The 13,235-nt window shown below is 43.8% G+C and overlaps 1 protein-coding gene across 7 annotated transcripts in view; it reads left to right on the top strand.

Moving 5' to 3' along the window:
* NBEA (neurobeachin) overlaps positions 1-13,235 on the top strand; it is an 899,093-nt gene that overhangs the window by 365,469 nt on the left and 520,389 nt on the right. The gene's annotated exons all lie outside the window — the stretch shown is intronic.

Here is a 13,235-nt window from a genome sequence, read left to right as displayed (position 1 = left end):
CCTATCAGTATGTCTTTAGAATGTGGGAGGAAACCGGAGTGCCCGGAGGAAACCCACGCAAACACGGAGAGAACATACAAACTCTTTGCAGATGTTGTCCTGGGTGGGATTAGAACCCAGGACCCCAGCGCTGCAAGGCTGCAGTGCTAACCACTGAGCCACCGTGCTGCCCATACCCGGTGTGCTGCCCAAACCCGCGTTGGACGGGTTTGTCCAACGCGGCAAGAAGAGCCCTCTGGCTCAAAGGTTGCCCGGGGGATTTGCCATCTAAACACAAATTGTGTTCTATTCCATGCGACGGCCAACTTCTCTTCGGGAAAAAATTTGAAGACATCCTAGAACATGCAGGAGATAAGAAAGGTTTTCCCAACATCCCTAAAGATCCTAAAAAACCTTTTTTTCGGAGGAGAAGATATAATAGAGGTCGCCCCCCAGGGGAGAGGAAAAATTGGGACTTTAGAGATAAAAGAGGATCGGGCTATATGTTTAAAGGCCCCTCCACATCGGCAAAAAAATCCCCCCAATGACATTACGCCAGAAGTGGGAGGAAGACTCTCCCTCTTCTTTCCGGCCTGGGTAAATATCTCCCCCAGTATCTGGGTCACGAACATCATCAGAGACGGCCTAAAAATAAAATTCGTCTGTCCTCCCAGACGAAACTTCATAATAACTCCTCGTCGGAAGTCTCAGCAGGAACAATCTGCCCTAGAAACCGAGATCTTGGGACTTGTCCACAAAAAGGTTCTTCAGGAAGTCCCGGTTCAGGAAGAGGGAGACGGGTTTTACTCCCCCCTCTTCTTGATCTAAAAACCGGATGGTTCTTGGAGAACTATTATAAATCTAAGGAAGCTCAACCAATCCATAGAGAACTACACTTTCAAGATGGAGTCTATAAACACGACCATAAAACTTCTCTTCCAGCACTGCTTCATGGCAGTAATAGACTTAAAGGATGCTTACTACCATATACCAATACATCAGGAATATCGGAAATACTTGAGAGTAGCTCTCTATATTCAAAATCAGGTAAAGCATTATCAATATACAGCTCTTCCATTCGGCCTGTCTACAGCCCCCAGAGTTTTCACCAAAGTGATGGTGGAAGTAATGTCATACCTCCGGTCCCGGGATGTAGTAATTGTCCCATATCTGGACGATTTCCTGGTAATAGGGAGGTCAGAGTCCCACTGCACTCATCAAGTATCAGTGGTAACATCAACGCTAATGGAGCTGGGTTGGATAATAAACATCCCCAAATCCAGACTACTGCCAGTAAAAATACAGTCCTTCCTGGGGTTAATACTGGACTCCGAGCGTCAGCTCTGCCTCCTTCCACAAAACAAAGTGGACAAGATAATAAACCTGGCCAGTACAGCAATACGTCAACCCGCAATGACTCTCAGAAAGGCGATGTCCCTTCTAGGCTCGTTAACATCGTGTATACCGGCAGTAGAATGGGCACAATTCCACCTAAGACATCTACAGTGGGAAGTTCTCTCAGCTCAAAGACTGTTAAGAGGGCATTTAGAAGGAAATCTATGTCTCTCCCTGAGCGTAAGGGATTCCCTAGCTTGGTGGACTGTAGAACACCACCTGACAATGGGGGTCCGGTGGAAAAATCCGGTCATAGACATCATCACGACCGACGCAAGCGGTACAGGTTGGGGAGCTCATCTGAGATCTCACTCTGTACAAGGTACCTGGTCCATACGAGAAAAGAACTATGGATCAAACGAAAAAGAGCTGTGGGCAGTGGAGAAAGCCCTAAGACATTTTCTCCCTTTACTCCAAGGTCGCCATACTCGAATCCTAACAGACAATCGAGCAGTGGTGGCATATGTCAATCATCAGGGGGGGACGAGGTCCAAAGGCCTCATGAATGCGTCAAAACTCCTCTTCCAACTGGCAGAACAACACCTGTTATCTCTGTCGGCACTACACATCAGGGGCATAGAAAACACTCAAGCAGACTTCCTGAGTCGCAGAGGCTTAAGACAGGTGGAATGGTCCTTAAACCCCCAGATATTTCAGCAAATAGTCCAAGCCTGGGGCTCACCAGAAATAGACTTGTTTGCCAACTCACACAACAAAAAAGTCAGAAAGTTCTGCTCCTTAAATCCAAAAGAACATCCCTTCGCAGTAGATGCCCTACTAATACCTTGGAAGTTTTCTCTGGCCTACGCATTCCCCCCGATAGTGATGATCCCAGCTGTGATCCGGAAGATCAGAGAGGATCAGGCGAAAATTTTCCTCATAGCTCCATTTTGGCCAAGGAGACCATGGTTCTCCCTTCTAAGGCAGATGTCGGTAACAGATTCATGGATTTTGCCAGAAATTCTGGACCTACTAACCCAGGGCCCAGTAACCCACTCTCAGGTGAAGGGCTTCCATCTGGCAGCCTGGAATTTGAGAGGGCGTTACTAAGTCGCCATGGATTCTCTCCAGGATTAATGTCCACCCTGTTGAAAAGCAGAAAATCCATAACTTCTAGAATCTATGGTAGGACATGGAAAAAATTTCTTGACTTCCTGGGTGAACCATTGGGGGAGGTGGCTCCAGTGGGTCCTATCCTAGAATTTCTGCAAGCAGGATTACATCTTGGGTTAGCAACCAGCACCCTTAAAGTTCAGGTTTCAGCCTTGGGGGCCCTGTATAACTGTAATCTTGCCTCAAATAGATGGGTTTCACGATTCATAAAATCTTGCAGTAGATCTCGGCCGGTCGTTATCCCAAAAATCCCGCCTTGGGATCTAAATTTGGTCTTAGAAGCTGTAACTAAATACCCTTTCGAGCCCTTACAGGAGTTATCACCTAAGTTACTTACCCTTAAAACAGTTCTTCTAGTAGCCCTAACATCGGCACGTAGGGTAAGTGATTTGCAAGCCCTGTCAATATCCCCTCCTTATACTCAGGTTTTTGATGACAGGATCGTTCTAAGACCGGACCCGGCTTATCTCCCCAAGGTGGTTCAAAAGTTCCATAGGAGTCAAGAGATTACCTTACCATCTTTCTGTAGTAATCCTAGAAATCCAGGGGAACAAAAGTTCCACATGCTAGATGTGAGAAGATCTATGTTACAATACATATCTATGACTAGTCAGTGGAGGAAAGACCAAACTCTATTCATAGCCTTTCAGGGTAGCAAAAGAGGGTGTGGGGTAGCTAAAAGTACTATTGCTAGATGGATTAGGGAGGCCATTAGTTTATCCTACTCTGCGGGTGGCACTCCGGTTCCTGAAGGCATCAAGGCTCACTCTACCAGAGCCATGGCTACCTCCTGGGCGGAAAAGGCTGAGGTATCAATTGATCAAATTTGCAAGGCTGCTACCTGGTCCTCACCTTCAACTTTTTTCAAGCACTACCGGCTAGACCTTTCCTCCTCTGCTGACCTAACCTTTGGTAGAAGGGTACTCCAAGCGGTGGTCCCTCCCTAAGGTTTCATTCTACAAAAGTCTCTCAGGTGTGCCGTCATGGGGGAAGGGAAAACACCAGGGTTACTTACTGGTAACAGGTTTTTCCGGAACCCATGACGGCACCTGTATATTCCCCCCCTTTATCACCTTTTCGGTGTGCACTATTGTTTTGGGTGCTTTTTTTAGTTAATATGATGTGGTGTTGGATTGCCATGTGTACTAACCAGGGGGGCCTCTCATGCTCTGAAAACCAACTGAAGCGAGGGAGAGGTACCGCCCTTTTATTTTCAGTAGGGTTTCCTGTCCTGGCTGGGCGGATCCCCTCTCTCAGGTGTGCCGTCATGGGTTCCGGAAAAACCTGTTACCAGTAAGTAACCCTGGTGTTTCATGCTGGGGCTCAGGCTGAAGGGGATACCGAGACTAGTAGGATCGTGCTTCTTCTGTGTGTGAAGTTTTCTCCGGGAGAATAGACTCTAATCTTTTCGAGTAAGAATACCGTGACATGTATATGTGCTAACTAAATGATCTGTTTATTTTCTGTGATACCTTTATGCCCAGAAGAGGCCGCTGTTTTGATTATGAATCCTTTAGGCTGGTTTCACATTTGCGTTTTTTGCCGCTGCATTTTAGCGCAAAAAAAGCATGCATTTTTTTTCCTATAATTAACATTAAAAACACATGCGTTTTTTTTCCCTATACTTAAGATTAAAAACACATGTGTTTTTTTGCATGCGTTTTGCTGCCGCATGCATCTTTTCTATGCATGCGTTGTGTTGCAGAAATGCAACATGTAGTAATTTCTAGCGGCGTTTTTTTGCGGCAAAAAAAGCATGCGTTTTTTTTTGCGGCAAAAAAAACTATTGCTGTCAATGTAAACGCATGCGTTTTTAAGCACATGCGTTTGCATGCGTTTAAAAACGCATGCATTTTAATAGAAAAACACAAGAATACACACTAATAAGCCAACCCTAACCCAAAGGTATCCTAAACCTAACCCTAAGGGATCCTAACCCTAAGGGTTAGGATCCCTTAGGGTTAGGGATACGGTTAGGGATAGGGTTAGGGTTAGGATCCCTTAGGATTAGGGATAGGGTTAAGGTTAGGGTTAGGATCCTAACCCTAGCTATTTCTGTTTAAAGTGGGTTTTCTTGTTGATTTTGATGATTGGCAGCTGTCAGACACTTCTCATCATGCGTTTTAAAAACGCAAACGCAGGAAAAAACGCATGTAAACGCGTCAAAACGCCACGTTTGTATTAAAACATGCAAAAACGCATGCGTCTAAAAAACGCGGCGTTTTAATGCGTTTACATGCGTTTTTTTCACCACATGCATTTGCGTTTAAAACGCGTTTTTAAACGTAAATGTGAAACCAGCCTTAGAGTTTTATGAAAGCAATAAAATTGCACCTGTTTGGACCAAACTGCATTGGCTGTGTGAACGCTACCTAATGCTTACCTGAGAGCATGGATCCCTACGAAATATATATACACACATGAGTTAATTTTATTTTTGGATTTTAAATCTACCAAATCAGATCTTGTTTTTTGCACTTGATACTTTTAACTAATCTTCACGAAAAGAATCTCTGTAAGAAAGAGATAAAGTATTTGCTGCTGCCGATTAACTGTAATGGTTACGTTTTTACCTTGTAGATTTTAACAGTGGATTTTCTACAGACATGCATGATTATTACTTTGAAGTCGGCTCCTGATTTGCATATGCGATGATGCTGGGAGAGACATGATTGATGGGCACAGGGATGTGTTATGATTGCTGGTACATGTCTTCACATTGAATTGTTCTGTGCTGAGGCTTCACCATGACTACGTGTGTTATCGTGTCTGCTGTAATATATATTTAGAGAATGTGCCATATTTCTAGATCCAGAACAGAACGATCAGGTCTCGAGACCGTGGAGGCGCTTTTGTTTTCTCCATAGTCTAGCTTTGCTTTCAAAATCTCCAGCTTTGATGCTTGTGTAATTGCAGGGATAATGAGTATAATTTGTTTATCCCTACCCTGGAAACGAAAAGGGACATGAACAATATTCTATTACAATGGCAGGAAGCAATTAATACAAAGTGCATAATGGCAGAGTATTTCGGACAAACGTTCCCTAACAGCTCTCATTATCCATATTTAGTCTTTGAAGCCTCTCTAGGCAATACGTGCCCACCAGGACGCCACTGTGTTTCCTTTAGCGTGGCAAGAAAATTCATTATTTTATAGGTTAAAGTGCAAACTTGATCTTTTGTTGTAAGTGACTTTCAAAAATCCATAAATTGCAGGAAGAAGAAGAATAGAATAAATGGGTGTCACCAGCCTCCAAGTTGTGACTAGGGTCAATTCACGAGGTGTCAATTTCTAAATAAAAAATAATTGCGTTTTTTTCCCCTGGTCTTTGTTCGTTTTGTGTATGCGATGGTTTCTTTTTATTTTTTTTACCTTTGTTTCCAATTTAACCCCTTCATGACCTTGGGATTTTTCATATTTCCGTGTTCGTTTTTCACTTCCCTCCTTCTCTGAGCCATAACTTTTTTATTTTTCCGTCAATTTGGCCATGTGAAGGCTTATTTTTTGCGGGACGAGTTGTACTTTTAAGTGACATCATTGGTTTTAGCATGTCGTGTACTAGAAAACGGGAAAAAAATTCCAAGTGCGGTGAAATTGCAAAAAAAGTGCAGTCCCACACTTGTTTTTTGTTTGGCTTTTTTGCTAGGTTCACTAAATGCTAAAACTGACCTGACATTATGATTCTCCAGGTCAGTATGAGTTCGTAGACACCTAACATGTCTAGGTTATTTTTTATCTAAGTGGTGAAAAAAATTCCAAACTTTGCTAAAAAAAAAAATAAAAAAAAAATTGCGCCATTTTCCGATACTCGTAGCGTCTCCATTTTTCGTGATCTGGGGTCGGTTGAGGGCGTATTTTTTGCGTGCCGAGATGACGTTTTTAATGATAGCATTTCGGTGCAGATACGTTCTTTGGATCGCCCGTTATTGCATTTTAATGCAATGTCGCGGCGACCAAAAAAATGTAATTCTGGTGTTTCTAATTTTTTTCCCGCTACGCTGTTTAGCGATCAGGTTAATGCTTTTTTTTAATTGATAGATCGGGCGATTCTGAGCGCGGCGATACCAAATATATGTAGATTTGATATTATTTTTATTGATTTATTTTGATTGGGGCGAAAGGGGGGTGATTTATACTTTTATATTTTTATTTTTTTAACATTTTTTTCAACTTTTTTTTTTTTTACTTTTGCCATGCTTCAATAGCAATGGGAGGCTAGAAGCAGGCACAACCCGATCGCCTCTGCTACATAGCAGCGATCTGCTGATCGCTGCTATGTAGCAGAAATGGAGGTGTGCTGTGAGCGCCGACCACAGGGTGGCGCTCACAGCCACCGGCGATCAGTAACCATAGAGGTCTCAAGGACCTCTATGGTTACAATGGAGACGCATCGCCGACCCCCGATCATGTGACGGGGGTCGGCGATGACGTCATTTCCGGCCGCCCAGCCGGAAGCGGTAGTTAAATGTCGCTGTCTGCGTTTGACAGCGGCATTTAACTAGTTAATAGGTGCGGGCAGATCGCGATTCTGCCCGCGCCTATTACGGGCACATGTCAGCTGTTCAAAACAGCTGACATGTCCCGGCTTTGGTGCGGGCTCACCGCCGGAGCCCGCATCAAAATGCTAACTACCTGCCTGTTGTACCCGGTGCTGGTCATTGACCACTCCTGCTGGAGATTCTGCTGTTCCATGTCAACAGATCAATAGCTTCTCTTACTGTTGACAGGGCAGGACTACTGGTGTCATTCTGATTGACCACTGGCTTGCCCTGAATAGGCAGCAAGGAGCTGTCTGTTAATTAGCATGACACCAGTAGTCCCACCCTGTCAACAGGAAGAGAATTTGCTGCTCAGTTGACGGGGAACAGCAGACTCTCCGGCAGGTGCGGCCAATGACCAGCACAGGGTATAACAGACAGGTAGTTGCCTTTGTTAGCAACTACATACCTTTTTTTCTAAAGTCCCGGATATCTTTTTTTTTTAAAGAAGTCGTCCACTACTAGGACAACGCCTTCTCATATCCGACGCTTGGCCCTGATAAATAAATAATAAAATTAAAAAAAACAACTTATACTCACCTGCCATGCTGATGCCGTTCTCACCGCGTTGGCACTTGCTCCTGTGCTGTTGTTGTGATTCCGGCGCCCAATCAGCGCTGGCATCACTGTCCCTGCCTCCTGTCAAATTGAACAGGATGTCCAAGATCAGCCTCTTCATTTTCAATCCGCACAAAGGTGGAAACCGTGACACCAGCACTGATTAGACGCCGGCGTCGTATGTTACAACAACAGCATGGGAGCCCCGGGTAGAATGAGTGTTGACACCGCGGGAACGGCACCATCACGAGAGGTGAGTATAAGCTTTTTTATTTAATCAGGGCCAAACATTCATGTAGATCATTAAGGGGTTGTACACTACAAGGACCCTACTAACCCTCCCATTAACTTTTTTTATTCTCTAAACATGTGTATATGTAGTGTAGTATCATGATGTTCACATACTCTCCTATTGCCATCTTCTCTGGTATCCAGTGCCGCTCCGCTCCTCTTCTGAGTGATGTCACCGCCTTCAGACTTTCCATCTCACTCTATGCTCTTATGTCTGAGCCGTATATCTCTTTTACAATATACAGGTTTGGCAAAAATTAAGAGACCACTGCAACATTTTCAGTTTGTCTGATTTTTCTCTTTACAGGTATATTTTTGAGTAAAATGGAAATTGTTCTTTTATTCTATAAACTACTGACAACATGTCTCTGAAGTTCCAAGCAATAAATTTTGTATTTATTTTCTAAAAATGAGAAATGGTCAAAGTAAAAAAAAAAAATGCATTCCTTGCAGACCTCAAATAATACAAAAAAAAAACAAAAAAAAAAAAACAAGTTCATAATCATTTAGAAACAACAATACTAATAATCTTTATTTTTTTTTATATAGTCTTTATTTTTATATAGCGCTAACATATTCCGCAGCGCTTTACATTTTTGCACACATTATCATCTCTGTCCCCGATGGGGCTCACAATCTAGAATCCCTATCAGTATGTCTTCGGAATGTGGGAGGAAACCGGAGTGCCCGGAGGAAACCCACGCAAACACGGAGAGAACATACAAACTCTTTGCAGATGTTGTCCAAGGTGGGATTAGAACCCAGGACCCCAGCGCTGCAAGGCTGCAGTGCTAACCACTGCGCCACCGTGCTGCCCAGCTAAAACTAATGTTTTAGCTCAGGAAGAGTTCAGAAATCAATAATTTGTGGAATAACCATGATTTTTAATCACAGCTTTCATGCGTCTTGGCATGCTTTCCACCAGTCTTTCACATTGCTTTTGACCTTATGCCACTACTGGCACAAAAATATAAGCAGTTCTTTTTTGTTTGATGACTTGTGACTATCCATCTTCCTCCTGATTACATTCCAGAGGTTTTCAATGGGATTCAGGTCTGGAGATTGGGCTGGCCATGACAGGGATTTGACGTGGTGGTCCTTCATCCACATTTTGATTGACCTAGCTGTGTGGCATAGCGCATTGTCCTGCTGGAAATAAACAGTCCTCAGAGTTTGGGAACATTGCCTGAGCAGAAAGAAGTAAGTGTTTTCCAGGATAACCTTGATTGCGGCTTGATTCCTACGTCCTTCGCAAAGATTAACCTGCTCAATTCCAGCTTTGGTGAAACATCCCCAGATCAACACCTGGTCGTCTAATGGTTAGAAGGAGACCTGGAGAGGCGTACAAGCTATAGTGTCTTGCACACAAAGTGAAATTTGGTGGAGGATCGATGATGATCTGGGGATGCTTCAGCAAGGCTGGAATTGGGCAGGTTAATCTTTGTGAAGGACGTATGAATCAAGCCGCATTCAAGGCTATCCTGGAAAAACAGTTGATTCCTTCTGCTCAGGCAATGTTCCCCAACTCTGAGGACTGTTTTTTCCAGCATGACAATGCGCCATGCCACACAGCTAGGTCAATCAAGGTGTGGATGAAGGACAGCCACATGAAATCCCTGTCATGGGCAGCCCAATCTCCAGACCTGAACTCCAGTGAAGACCTCTGGAATGTAATCAGGAGGATGATGGATAGTCACAAGCCATCTAACAAAGAAGAACTGCTTAAAGGGAACCTGTCACCCCCAAAATCGAAGGCGAGCTAAGCCCACTGTCATCAGGCATTTATCTACAGCATTCTGTAATGCTGTAGATAAGCCCCTGATGTATCCTGAAAGATGAGAAAAAGAGGTTAGATTATACTCACCCAGGGGCGGACCGTCACGCTGCGGTCCGGTCCGATGGGTGTCACGGTCCGGTCCAGCGCCTCCCATCTTCTTACGATGACGTCCTCTTCTTGTCTTCATGCTGCGGCTCCGGCGCAGGCGTGCTTTGTCTGCCCTGTTGAGGGCAGAGCAAAGTACTGCAGTGCGCAGGTGTCCGGAAAGGTCAGAGAGGCCCAGCGCCTGCGCACTGCAGTACTTTGCTCCGCCCTCAACAGGTCAGACAAAGTACACCTGCGCCGGAGCCGCAGCGTGAAGACAAGAAGAGGACGTCATCGTAAGAAGATGGGAGGCCCCGGACCGGACCGCGTGACACCCATCGGATCGGACCGCCCACCCAGGGGAGTATAATCTAATCTCTTTTTCTCATCTTTCAGGTTACATCAGCATTCCAGAATGCTGTAAATAAGCTCCTGATGCCGGTGGGCTTAACTCACCTTCGATTTTGGGGGTGACAAGTTCCCTTTAAATTTTTGTGCCAGTAGCGGCATAAGGTCACCCAAAAGCAGTGTGTAAGACTGGTGGAAAGCATGCCAAGACGCATGAAAGCTGTGATTAACAATCATAGTTATTCCACAAAATATTGATTTCTGAACTCTTCCTGAGCTAAAACATTAGTATTGTTGTTTATAAATGATTATGAACTTGTTTTCGTTGCATTATTTGGGGTCTGCAAGCAATGGATTTTTTTGTTATTTTAACCATTTCTCATTTTCAGAAAATAAATACAAAATGTATTGCTTGGAACTTGGGAGACATGTTGTCAGTAGTTTATAGAGTAAAAGAACAATTTACATTTTATTCAAAAATATACCTATAAAGAGAAAAATGAGACAAACTGAATATTTTGCAGCGGTCTCTTAATTTTTGCCAGAGCTGTAAGTCTATGAAGCTTCATCTGACACTGCAGAGGCTTACATTGTAAAAATCATCTCCGGCTCATACATAGAGCACAGTGTAATTCAGAGAGTCTGAAGTGCAGTGACATTGCTAGTTGTGGACTGGGGTGGGCTCCCAGGATGTAGCAAAGCCGTGGCAAGGAAAGCAGCAAACGCTAAATTTGTCAAATGAACTCAGACTGGTTATGCTTCCACCAACCAACAAAATGTGACAGGTTAATTCACACACCCCTGGTCAGAACTGACCAGGACCACTGTGCTGCGTGACTTGGTAAGCCTGGAAATGGTTAACTGCGTTACTATAATTTACCTAGTAGTGCGGCTATCGAGCTTTTACATGGAAAACTGGAACTATCAAATGAATGCCAGGGGCGGCTTATTGGTGATGCAGCTCTGCAGCTACAGTAATAACAAAGCGACTCTCAACCTCCTAGGTAGAACCCAGATATGGAATTATACACCATTGTGTTCACATTAAGGATCATGTTAGCGCAGTGGGCCGCTCCTCGGATCACCTCTGTATGCTTCGGTAGATCACCTTTAATACTGTAGTCTCTGGAGGTTGCCAGTGGTTCAGCAAGCAGAGTCTGATGGGCACTCATGCATTCATGTGCCTGTATCTGCCTGTCTTGATTTGGGCGCCAAACTGTGTTCGTTCGCGCTCCCACCATGATCCTACTGGTGGGCCTGAGCTCAGGACTTGGCGACCTGTGTCGTTGCAGAGATGAGCCCGCCTGGACGACGGCTGTTTGACCAAGGAATGACGTGTTTGTAACGAGTGCGTGGTACCAGAGCTGACTCCGGGTGTGTCACGGATGCCAGATCCTGGGGATTTTGGCTCCGTGGATGGCGCTCAATGGAGGCGTCGCACATCCTTCTCCTTCCAGATCGCAGCAGTCTTTCTCAAGATGGCCACCAAACCAACCACTTCTTCACAAATGCTTGTACTGCCCCCTGGCCTTGGGCTCTGCCTGGCTTTGACTAAGCAGCAGTTCAAACCAGCAGAACAGAGTCCATTTAACACAGCACCAGTCTCTGCCACAGAATCGCTGTTCTTATTTCTCCTCACAGAACTGGAGTCACCACCTCAGAATCAGACCCTTGCACAAACCAGTTTAAGCCAGAGTCATCAAGCAGCTGCAGGGGAAACAGGGACCTCCTGTGGCCGGTGATTAATACAGGCAATTATATTGTCAGTTCTACATTACTAGCAAATAGAACAGCAGCTGCAAAATACATGTAAACCGTTAATGCTAGGTGGCGGTCAGCGGGATATTCCCCAGCACCTCACCACATCACTCAGAAGAGGAGCAAAGCGGCGCTGGATACCAGAGAAGACAGCAATTGGTGAGTATATGAACACTCTGACACTACAGTACAAGCACATAGACACAGGTTTAGGGAAAGAAAAATAATGTCCGTGCTTCTTTAATATATTAATCTTTTAGGTCTGATGGCGCTGCTGTACTTTGAAAATTCATATCAGATTTTGCTTTGTAATTCTTTTTAGAAGTTTAAATTGGGCCTCTGCTCACCTAACCTGATTGACAGCTCCTTACTGTCCCTCCTCCCTGCTGCTGAGATCTCTCGGCTCAGTACAATCCGCATCTGTCAGTGAGGCTAGGTAAGCGAAGACTGTACACATGAATGAGCGCTCTCACTCTTTAGTTGGACTTCTAAAAGGTTCCTTTTTAATATCCGGATTATACACCCATTCAGCTATGGATTTTCAAAGGAAGCACACCAGCCACATCAGGTTTAAGAAAACTGTTTAATGATGTGTATTCAGTTTGTATTGAAGAATCTGGTGACAGATCTATTTTATTTTACTTGCTTTTATTTATGTTCTGAGTTTTAAATAAAATAATCTGAAAGTAAATAATTATGCAATTGATAAAATGTTTTCTGAAATACCATGGTGATAGGAGAGTATATTAACATTCTGACACTTCAGTACATACACATATACACAAGTTTAGAGGGGAAAAAAATAATGGGAGTGCTTTTTTAATAAGTTGAATTCTTAAGCCTGATGAAGCTGCTGTACTTACTTTGAAAATCCGTATCAGGATGGCTTTGTAAACTTTTTTAGTAGTTTAAGTTTTACCTTCACTCACTTAGCTCGATTGACAGTCCTCAGTGACCCTCCTCTCTGCTGCTGAGATCTCCCCTCTCGGTACAATCTGCAGCTGTCAGACAGACTAGATGAGCAAAGACTAAATACACTTAGATTATTGAGCTCTCATTCTTTAGTTGGACTTCTAAAATGCTCCTTTTAAACATCAGGATTATACACTCATTCTTGAATGGATTTTCAAAGAAAGCACACCAGCCACATAAGGTATAAGAAATCTATTTAACAATGTATACCGTTTGAATTGAAGAATCTGGTGATAGCTTTACTTTTTTTCTTGCTTTTATTTATGTTATAAATTTCAAAATTTGGATGAGTCTTAATTAAAATAAAATAATAATCTGATGGTAAAATGTTTAGCGAAATATGTAAAATTGTATAATTCCATGAAGGGGATCTCAAGCTCCAATAAATTGCTGTTTTATTAGGCTGCAGGCCTTCCGTTGT

This window comes from Ranitomeya imitator, chromosome 3 (genome assembly GCF_032444005.1).
Source record: "Ranitomeya imitator isolate aRanImi1 chromosome 3, aRanImi1.pri, whole genome shotgun sequence".
Classification (NCBI taxonomy): Eukaryota; Metazoa; Chordata; class Amphibia; order Anura; family Dendrobatidae; genus Ranitomeya; species Ranitomeya imitator.
This window is presented reverse-complemented; position numbering and strand designations above follow the sequence as displayed.